The 7,969-nt window shown below is 39.3% G+C and overlaps 1 protein-coding gene across 7 annotated transcripts in view; it reads left to right on the top strand.

The window, feature by feature from the left end:
• Nucleotides 1–1,660: 1,660 nt before the first annotated feature.
• Mef2c (myocyte enhancer factor 2C) overlaps nucleotides 1,661–7,969 on the top strand; it is a 144,618-nt gene continuing 138,309 nt past the window's right edge. For all 7 annotated transcript variants that reach the window (XM_038323782.1, XM_038323787.1, XM_038323784.1 and 4 more), the window contains exon 1: nucleotides 1,661–1,923. The gene's annotated coding sequence lies outside the window, so the exon portion shown is untranslated. The remainder of the gene's footprint in view (nucleotides 1,924–7,969) is intronic.

Below are 7,969 nucleotides of genomic sequence, written 5' to 3'. Positions count from 1 at the left end.
TATATTTCATCTTTAGATTTTTGATTGTAGTGTAGTTGACTAGGGTAGGGACAAACCAAATTCCTTTTTTCCCAAGTATCAGTTGTTTGTTAACCTATGTTTTCGCTATGGAAAAATATTGAGCAGTCTTAACCCTTAACATAAGTATTCTTATCAGTCTCTGTTGCTACTTCCTGTGCAGCTGAAACTCTTCAGGATAAGTGAAGTCATCCGCTATCAGCCAGGATAGCCTAATGCATTTGGGAAGCTGGTTTGGTTTACATGTTAATGACCTGGATAAAGTCCAGTAAGGTGTGGAGGAGACGCTTGAGGGAAGGAGAGGGGGTTGTCCGAGGAAGCTGTCCCCCTCGGTAAATATTTTCAGACTGATTCGAAAGTTCATGGCCCTGCGATAAAGTCGAGATTTCAAATACTTGTAATTATTTTATTACTAATATCGGAGAATGCTTTCGGCTCACTTTCTAGCCTACCTCTCCGGGTCTCAAGACCAAAAGCTTTGTACAGTCTGGGCGGGCAGGAAGCGCACACTGGGATCGAGACTTGCAGACATCCTGCCTGGATCGTGGCTTTTACGCGTGAGTAACGGAGGCGCGCGCGGACCGGAGCAAGAATGAAGTGGCTACCGCGAATCTAAAGCGGGGAGGGGGGAGTCACTAGAGCAGCTCTTAGGGTCGCGCTCCTATTGGTCAGAGGGAAGATACCGACTTCAGAAGGACTTTCCTGCTGGCTGGCTCGCAGTCTCCCGGGGGAGCAAGCGCGCGGCAGTCGAGCGTCCCCTCCAAGCGTCCTCCGCAGCGTCGGGGACAGAAGCAGGGAGCCGCCGCTCCCCGTGTTGTCTTCCCTTTCATGCAATAAAGAATTGTCATTAGGTTTGCGTATGGCATGTGCCATTACCCCACCGTAAAACTAAAATTAGCAAAATGTCAGGAATGGAAAGATTGATTCACCAAGATGCAATTATCATTTAAAAGTGCTTGATTGAGGTACTGATGTTCAGTGATTTATTCTGCATACCATATACATAATTAAAGTAGTGTAGTGGAGTAATTTATCAATCTAGTTGAGACTGGAGGGGTGAGGAGGGAGCTGCAGTATGTTTGTTTTATTAAAATGCTGCGAGGTCTAGTCCCGCCCCCCTTTTGCAAGAGTGAAACTGATGATTTCCCCAGCTCGCGAGGAGAGGCAACGGTTTGGGCTCGTAGGGATAGAGAAACGGAAAGGGAAAGGCAGAGCAGGCAAAGGCAAGAATAAAATGAAATGGGGGGGGGGGGTGCGCACTGGCGCGTACGTGCTGCTTAGAACCCCAGCCCCGTGTGCTCGGTGTTGCTTGCCACCCCCGCGTCCCCTCCCAGTATCCTTACATCCCCCCACCCTCCACCCCCCTCCCGCTTTTTTACGCGACGTTTCTAAGCCTGTGTGCTGCTCTCCTTTTTCCATTCGTCTTCTGTCACTTCCTTCCTGGATACAGTTTTCTGGACGAGTCTGGCTACTTTTAATCCCACCGGCCACAGAGAGCCACTTTCTCCTCCTCCTCCTTCTTCGCTTCCTCCACCTTCCTCCTCCTCTTTCTCCTCCTTCTCTTCCAGCGGCTTCAGTGCGCGCGCGAATGCGCGATCCCGTGCGCGCCTCCCCCTCGCCCCCCCCTCCGCGCGCATACACGCACACTTCGTCTCCAGCTCTCTGCTCGCTCGGCTCGCAGTCACAGACACTTGAGCACACGCGTACACCCAGACATCTTCGGGCTGCTATTGGATTGACTTTGAAGGTTCTGTGTGGGTCGCCGTGCCTGCCGCTTTGAATCAGGTGGAGAAGCACTGCAAGGCTGGATGAAGTAAAGATTATCGTTATTTTTTTCTCTTTCTCTCTTCCTCTTTTAAGAAAGGAAAATATTCCAAGGACTAATCTGGTCGAGTCTTCCTTCATGTAAGTACCTCTGACATTTCTCGAAAAGAATAGAAATAGCTTGGGTATTGTCTCTGAAATCTGCACCAGCCTCCTCCAGGCAGTGGGTCTATCCCAACTCCGTTTTGGAAGGCTTAAGTTGAGGCTTGTTGTGCATTCTTTTCTTTAGATTCTATGATTTCCTTGTGCGGCTGAAAGTAACTTTTTAGATAGTAGTATCTGTTTGCCATCCGTTATTGAAATCACATCTGACTCGTTCCTGTCAAATCAGTTTGTTTAAAGTTTCATGAAGTTAGTTCAAGTCATTAGCATGCTTGATAGGGTGGAGAACGTGGAGCCTGGTAGATTTTAGAATTTCACAGACTGTTCTGTGACCTTGAAGTAGATGTCTTAAAATTTAACAGTTAGTTCTCTGTGGAAAGATGTTCCTATGAGTTGCCCCCAAGATTGATTTTCCCTGAGTTTGGATTCTGAGCCACTAGTTCTCCGGATGGCTTTAAGCTCCAGCAGGGCTGCCTGCCAGAGGCCACCTTTGTGCATCCTCTTGCCTCACCAAAGTGCTGGCTTGAGAAAGCTTAATTGGTGGGGACCAGAAGCAGTGTCCTGGCCATGGTAGTCTATGCATTTCACAGTTCGTGTTTGGATTTCAGCATGTGCACTGTTGTTTAGATCAAGGGAAATATTAAGCTATTTAAAAACAAACAGGACTAAGTCCCTTAGCCTGCCTTCTGTTTGGACTTCGGATGAAAGTTACCAAACTAAGTGACAAAGTTAGCCATAAAGGAAGTCTACAGAGACGGGCACATTGTTTATTGTATGATTATGTATTATGCAAGTGTTTGAGTTCAATGCTAATGTTGTTTCCTCTCCAGAGCAAGGCCACTAATTCTTAAGGGAAATTTCATACCTGAACCATTTTGTACTATTCTAGATGCTACAGTCATTCTTTGTGGAAAGCCTTTTCCTAACATTTTTGAAACGGATGTCCTATAAAAAATACTTTGTATGTAAATGCTGACCCTCTAAGTAGAATCAGGCTCTCTGCTGGATCTGTAACTGGTCCTAGGTGGAGAATTCATTGCTTTGACACAAAGTGTGTTTTACTATTGTTAATCTGATAGTAACTCTAACAGTAACTGTCTTAGGAAATACTTGGTGACTACACAGGTTTTCTACGCACTGTAAAGAAAACTCTAGTTGCCGTTCTGTGCCAGTCCAGAAGAGTGAACAGGCTCTCTGTCAGTGGCACCTTGCAATGAAATTGTGGTTGCAAAGTAAAGATATTTATGTGGGGAATAATAATTCCCCTCCCTGGAGCCTTGCTAGAACATGAAATGTGGCCACCTGTAAGCCAAGTTTAACCTTGTAGCCATACCAATTTTAGCCTTAAGTGGTTCAGCAATTTTCAATTTACAGCTAAACTATCTCATTTAATTTTTAAAATAATGTCAGTTTGGGCTAGTCTTAAAAAACAGCTCAGTATGCATCAGTATGGCACAAGTGGAGTTTTGTGCCCCTATTGATTCAATTATAGAAAATGCAGGCAATAAACCTCATTATCATCCTCTAGTATAAGGATGAAATTAATCATTAAGTTTAGAAAGTAAGACCCAAAGCAAGTACATGGTAGGTAAAATGAGATGTCCCTATGTCCTACCTCAGGAAAAAAATTCCTTAAGTCAATGAGTTTTGTACTACTTGAAGAATAAGATATTTAATCATGAATCGGATTCCAATCTTGATTCTAAAAGTATCTTTACACATACTTTACACATAATATTTTGCTTAAAATTTGATTTCCCAGTCAAGTAAAAGGGCCAATAGCTGGAAGTTATCTTTGCTTCAAGCTGTGCTGAACTTTATTTTTTTTAAAAAAAAAAAATTCTGTTCTTTTTATGTGGTTTACACAGCTTTGGAATATGTTGTGCAGTTCTCATATGCCTTATTAAAAACAGTATTTTACTTCACTCATTAATTATGCTATTTACATCTTGGTTGTGGTGCATGTGAATGTATCAGAGGATAATGCTAAGGTATGCCATTTATTTCATCTTAATGTTTGTTGATATTTGTTGATGTAACAAATGGCCGTATCATAATAAGAATCAACTTTCCTCCCTTTAAAGTTAACCATGGGCCTTAACTTTCCCGGGCACAGACACTAAATAACCAGAGGAAACCTCACTCACAAAGACTTGTTGTAACTTGTCTCATTTTTTCTTTATAAACAGGCTTATTTTTACAAAATTTGGGGGAATTTATTCATTCCTATAAGAAAGTAATCAATGATTCCTGAAAATTGATTCCTGAAAAATAGTATATTCTATAGTTTTCAAATACCTTTTCAGTTTTCTCCTTGGCCTTCACCTTACTCAATGAATAAGCTGAACGGCATACAATTATGTATTTCTAATAAATTATTCATTGTATATAAATTTCTTTAATAGAGAACTATACTATATCACTCTTTGGTAAAGGTTAGCATTATCTTTTAAAACTTTCTTTTGTTTATTTCTGAATATTTTGTGGTTTTTATTTCCCAACTTCATGCAATGTATTTTAGCCTATGAAATCTCAGAAAGTGACAGAAATGGGGAAATAGCTTTACAGTAATAACTGTACTACATAATAAAAAAATAGTTATTAAACAGAGAACCAAGGTTTTCACGGCATGATTCAAAGCAACGTGGAGAAATTTAATGTGCAGTTAAGGTTCGCAAAGTGGACTGCAAAAGGAATACTAATTAATTTTTAACTTTTTAAATAGCATCTTTTAAGAAAATGCTTCCCTAATGAATGTCTAGCTTAGAACAGCATGCGTATTTCTTTTACACACGTAGAGTAATGGTTTGAACCAAATGAGAGGCTTTCGTTTCTGTCTCTGATGCTTAGCCAGTATGCTACATGGGGAAGAAGAGCTGACTCTGACCTCATTCTCAGTACTATACCTAGATCCCATGGACTCATGGATGTCCCTGCATTCAGTAAAGCTTAACTCTTCATTGAGATCTGTTACCTTTGAGAAATCCAATCAGATTACAGAGGCAAGTCACAAAACCGAAGCATCAACAGGGTACACCTTACAAAAGGCAGATTACACAGTTCACGTGCTATTGTGATAGGGCAGAGATAAAAGCCGATTGTTGAGGAACGGAGAGACACTCTGATTCCAAAGGATTGCTAGATGAGTATGCCACAGCCCTGTTGCTTCGTCCTTATAAAGAGCAATTCAAACAGTGGAAAATTCGGTTTTTAAGTAATAGGCTTTCAATAGTGCAGTAAAAGAAAGTATGTTCCTTTACATGCTTTTTTGTTGCTTAAATTTTAATTTCCATCAATTCTCTATGAACAGGCATCAAGTTGTCTTGGTTGTGTAAAGGTTACCATAAAGCTTAAATACATATAGACTATTTCAAAAGAGTTGTGTAGAATGTAAAGCAGAATTGGCTAGAAATAAAACACCCTCATGGTACTGAATAATTGATCAGAAAATGCATAATTGTCAATATCCAATATGTTTGTTGTTCTGTTACCAAGTATATTCTTAATCAAACTGAATAGTTATGTAGCTATGAACCAATACATCCAAAATGTATCTTTATGGGTGTTTATTGGTGAAATAATATATATGTTATATATGTCTATTTTATAAATGTTATATAAACATCATTCTTTATGACAAAATATAATGGTTTGAGACTTTGTTAGCATAAATTTTGTTTTACCTGTAGCAGTTTTAAAACTCAAACTTCATACACATCCAACACCGGTAATTTCTTCTTTCTTCTAAAATTGAAGTCCTTTTACCCTTCTGATGCCTCCTAGTGTCTCACACAATAAAACACTAATGAGTCATCCATAAGTGTAAACATTGCATTTTCATTGCCTACATATTCCGTGATACATAAAATTAATATTTATGTGTTTAATTTTCTGTGCATTACTATAATAAGATCGGATGCTGTAGTGAATGAGATGTTTCATCTGTGGACTTGTGACACATATTGGTTTACTTTGACTTTAACAACATTCTGCTAAGTGTAATAAGTTTATACCTTCAGTTACAAGTCATGTAACCTTTTTTTTATATTCACTATTATTGCACGTGAAAAAAATATTAGGTCTTCCATTTTGTGAACCTGAAAATTGTATAGCTGAGTTCATCATCAAAAAGCCGATAAAAGGACGGTAAAAGAATTCATCATTTCATTTAAGCAAAAACTCTCTCAAGAGATCCCAAGTTTTGTGAACTCCATGTATTCACATGTGAATTTGTATGTGAATGCTGCATTGGAAAGATTTTTAAAAATAAAAGTAAAGATTAGTACACAAACTTCCACAAATGTGGAGTATTGTTGCTCTTAAAATAGCAAAAGAAAAACTTGATTAGGGAATAAATGGCTCTGTGTGATGGAAGGGAGGCTAATTAGGACATAATTTCTCATGGCTCACAAAGTGCTTTCATGAGATAGAGAGTAGTGGACATCAACTTCAGAGCAAGTTTTCCGTCCTTAGAATCAGAGCAAAGACTAGCGATATTCTTGCATAACTGTGACTTCTGGCAGCTCTGATTCTACCTTAGACAACTGGTATTTGAATTTGTGATTTTTTTTTCCTTTAATACAGTTAAGAAAGGGGACCTTCCCTATATAGTTCTAAATTCAAGTTCAAAAGCTTGTAGCATCTATGGGCCTGCTCTTTAGTTGCCACAGTGCATGTGTACACACCGTATTCACTAATACACCTAATACACTGTTCAGAAGACCAAAGTGTAAATGCTAGATCTGAGCTTAGTTAATTCTGTTACACACACGCACACACACACACACACACATACACCCACCCACCCACCCACACACACACACCCACACACACACACACACACACAGGGGAGAGAGAGAGAGAGAGAGAGAGAGAGAGAGAGAGAGAGAGAAGGGGGAGGTGGGAAAGGGAGGGAGAGTTCTGCTTTAAAAATACACAGAATATTAGCAAATTTTACTTATGGATTATTTTGTTTTATTTAGTGACATAGCGATATTACAATTCTTTGCTTGTTGGAAAATGTTCAAAGAATGTAAGGGGGTGTGCTCCTTTCATTTAGGGAAGCAAACATCTAGGAAGGGGTGGGCCTTTCCCACAGGAGCGGTATTGCTTCCCCTGGAGAATTGAAGTGAACATGCGGTATGTAAGAGAATGGTGCGTGAGAAATGGAATGATTTGTTCTAGTTAGTGAGCAAAGGAAACCATCAAGATTCTTCTCCCCTGAAAACCAGCTCCTGTTGCTGGTTTAATGTCCAGTGCTTCAGCATAGAGGGTCATGGAAGAACAAAACTGACATTTCCAGTGCTGATGCTCACAGCTCTGAAGTACACTCAGATAATTTTGACACCTATCATACTGTGTGTAGTACTAAGACATAAAAATAAAGGGTACTGAGACATGTATTCCTGAGCTCCACTAGGAGAGTATATACATAGCACCAGCGTGCCCATATTCTTTTGGTGTGTTAAGAAAAATAATGTTTATGACAAATAATACTATAGTAAAATGTAAGAATATTGAAAGATAATCTGGCATAATATTATTTTACACTTACTGGCTCTCATTGTGCAAAAAAGGCACATTCATACTGAGGAAGGAATTTATGCTCCCTGATATATAAATCTACAGTTTAGATTCATTGGCAAAACAAGTGACATTTGCTCTCACTGTTATATATCTGCTATACACTGCTGTTTTATTCCAGAAATCCAATCTCAGGATTTATTTTATTTTTAAAATACAACCATTGTAAACAAAATTCAGAGTACACATGAATATAATTTTCTGAGGCCATTGTACAGGATATGACAAGCAATAAATGAAGTAAACTTATTTTAAAGAATTTAAAGGAATCAGTACTCTTTAATAATGTACACATTTGAGGGACTTTATTAATTCTTAATGCAGAAAATTTGAAATGAATGAAGCAGTGGTGTTCATCCTGCCTAAAGAATGACAGTGCGAGTCTTCAGTGATGATTTAAATAAAGTCCCTTCAACTTGTTTTAGCGACTGAAGGAAGCGAC

This window comes from Arvicola amphibius, chromosome 3, assembly GCF_903992535.2.
Source record: "Arvicola amphibius chromosome 3, mArvAmp1.2, whole genome shotgun sequence".
NCBI lineage: Eukaryota > Metazoa > Chordata > Mammalia > Rodentia > Cricetidae > Arvicola > Arvicola amphibius.
The sequence above is the reverse complement of the archived record's forward strand: the minus strand, read 5'-3'. Positions and strand labels throughout refer to the sequence as shown.